The sequence below is a fragment of the Engraulis encrasicolus genome, chromosome 23, assembly GCF_034702125.1.
Source record: "Engraulis encrasicolus isolate BLACKSEA-1 chromosome 23, IST_EnEncr_1.0, whole genome shotgun sequence".
Lineage (NCBI taxonomy): Eukaryota > Metazoa > Chordata > Actinopteri > Clupeiformes > Engraulidae > Engraulis > Engraulis encrasicolus.
The window spans coordinates 14652541-14655040 of record NC_085879.1 but is presented as its reverse complement, the minus strand read 5'-3'; the positions used below and the strand labels follow the sequence as shown (position 1 = coordinate 14655040).

Sequence of the window (2500 nt, the reverse complement as noted above, 5' to 3'; positions counted from 1 at the left end):
GGGTAATCCAATACCTGTTGACCTCATTACTCGCTGAGGTGAAAAGCACACTGATCTATTGCCCTCTCTGACCTGCATCCGTGGGCGCCTGCACACACACACACACACACACACACACACACACACACACACACACACACACACACACACACACACACACACACACAGAGTGAGAGAGAGAGAGAGAGAGAGAGAGAGAGAGAGAGAGAGAGAGAGAGAGAGAGAGAGAGAGAGACCTCATCAAAATCCACAATCCCAAAAACCTACAAGTCTTTGCTACTTACCTGAGATGGTCTCCTGCAGAAGCGTATCATTACATAACTACCTGTTTTGGCTTGACACATTTGCAATGTCAAGGAAATATTAGGGGCGCTGATGGCACTGGATTGGAAAGATGGATTGCAGTGTACATCCAATCTGTATTTGCTACTGTATGCCATGGCAATGTATCCAGGATATTGGCATTGTTTCTGCTTTGTCCGCCCACCCTTGACATTCTACAATGTTAATTGAACACTCTCAGAGTCAATTGTAACACTTGACACACATTTACGAAATTAACACAATTAGTGCAATAGTGTAACTCGATATAGTGTATACGTATTGAATCCGCAGTCAAGCAGACGACATATTCTCTGCATTTGGTCAGACGTAGTTAAAAGAAACACTTGCCTTAACTGCCCTTACAGAATCATTACCATTGCATGACTAGATAGAGATACTGGCACTGTTTGTGGGCATGGTAATGATATCCAGCATGCTGGCATTGTTTTTGCCTTGTCCACCTACCCTGAAATGCACCCAGACAAAGTGCCCACTCGGTTGATTTGTCAGTGTTGATTCAGCACTCAAAGAGCCAAATTTAACCCTTGTCTTGTGTCGGTTCTAATGTGTTAAATTAACACTGCAAAAAAATGACTGCCCACTCAGTTGATTTTTACAGATGTCAGAGTAGATTAGGCAGATCACATATTCTCTGCTAATGCTATTAGAATGGAATGAGCAGGGGTGGGAGAGTTCATCTCTGTTACTCTGGATGGGTGGACACACACTCACATGTGCTACAAAAACAAAGACGCACGCACATGCACGTACGCACGCGCGCACACACACACACACTACTGTATATGTGCATGCACACAGCCATGCACACACATAAAGAAAGAAACACACTTGCATGTATAGTCACACGCGCCCACACACACACACACACATGCATGTATATTCACACGCGCCCACCCACACAAACACATACACACACACACATGCACGCGCAAATGCCTAGAAACCCGATATCCTGATAAGGAGTGATGGTCAGTGGGAGGGATTCTACTTCTCCTTGCAGAGCAGTGTGCTAAATCACAGTGGTCTTTAATCAGGGTTAAATGACTGTCTACAGGAAAGAGGATCCAGCAACACACACACACACACACACACACACACACACACACACACACACACACACACACACACACACACACACACACACACACACACACACACACACACACACACACACACACAGATGTATACCGTATACCGTATATGCGGACATACCTGTACACAAACACGCATGCACGCACGCAGCACACACAGACACAAATATAGACGCGCGCGCACACACACACACACACACACACACACACACACACACACACACACACACACACACACACACACACACACACACACACACACACACACGCGCGCGCGCGCGCACGCATGCACGCAGCACACACACACACGCGTGCCCAAACAACCAGTTAAAGCTGTCCATCACTACAGTAATTAGTGGGACTCAGTCAATCATTCAGTCAGGGGTGTGAGTTTCAATGTGTTGTGTTCCCATTGTGTGTGTGTGTGTGTGTGTGTGTGTGTGTGTGTGTGTGTGTGTGTGTGTGTGTGTGTGTGTGTGTGTGTGTGTGTGTGTGTGTGTGTGTGTGTGTGTGTGTGTGTGTGTGTGTGTGTGTGTGTGTGCCAGAGAGAGAGAGAGAGAGAGATTGCATGTCTGTGTTGTTGTTGTGGTGGGCCTGCAATCACAGAGGAGTTAGTCCAAAGCCAGGCAGATTCAGTGACAATGACAGGCATGTGTGCACAGAACAGAAGTGTTGACATGCACAATTGGGGACTTTGGGAGCACACTCATTCATGCACGCATGGATATGCAGACACAGATGCACACATGCACGCGCGCGCACACAGACACACACACACACACACACACACACACACACACACACACACACACACACACACACACACACACACACACACACACACACACACACACACACACATTGGTGGTAAACTAAACCCACTTTCTGGAACACCGTCGTAATCACAAGCAGCTGGTCCTTGGTATCAACCTTGAATCCTGCTGCTGCATTTCGTTGATGAACAGTCGTGGCAGATTAAAAAATCGTAAGCACACATAAATTTTCTTTACATCGTCTGTCCTCTTTACTCCCTCTGTTTTGATTCTGTTGAAGTTGAATCCGAC

General features: G+C 46.6%; 1 protein-coding gene across 1 annotated transcript in view; it reads left to right on the top strand.

Moving 5' to 3' along the window:
• The window catches only part of rnf130 (ring finger protein 130), a 115151-nt gene that overhangs the window by 68621 nt on the left and 44030 nt on the right, over positions 1-2500 (top strand). The gene's annotated exons all lie outside the window — the stretch shown is intronic.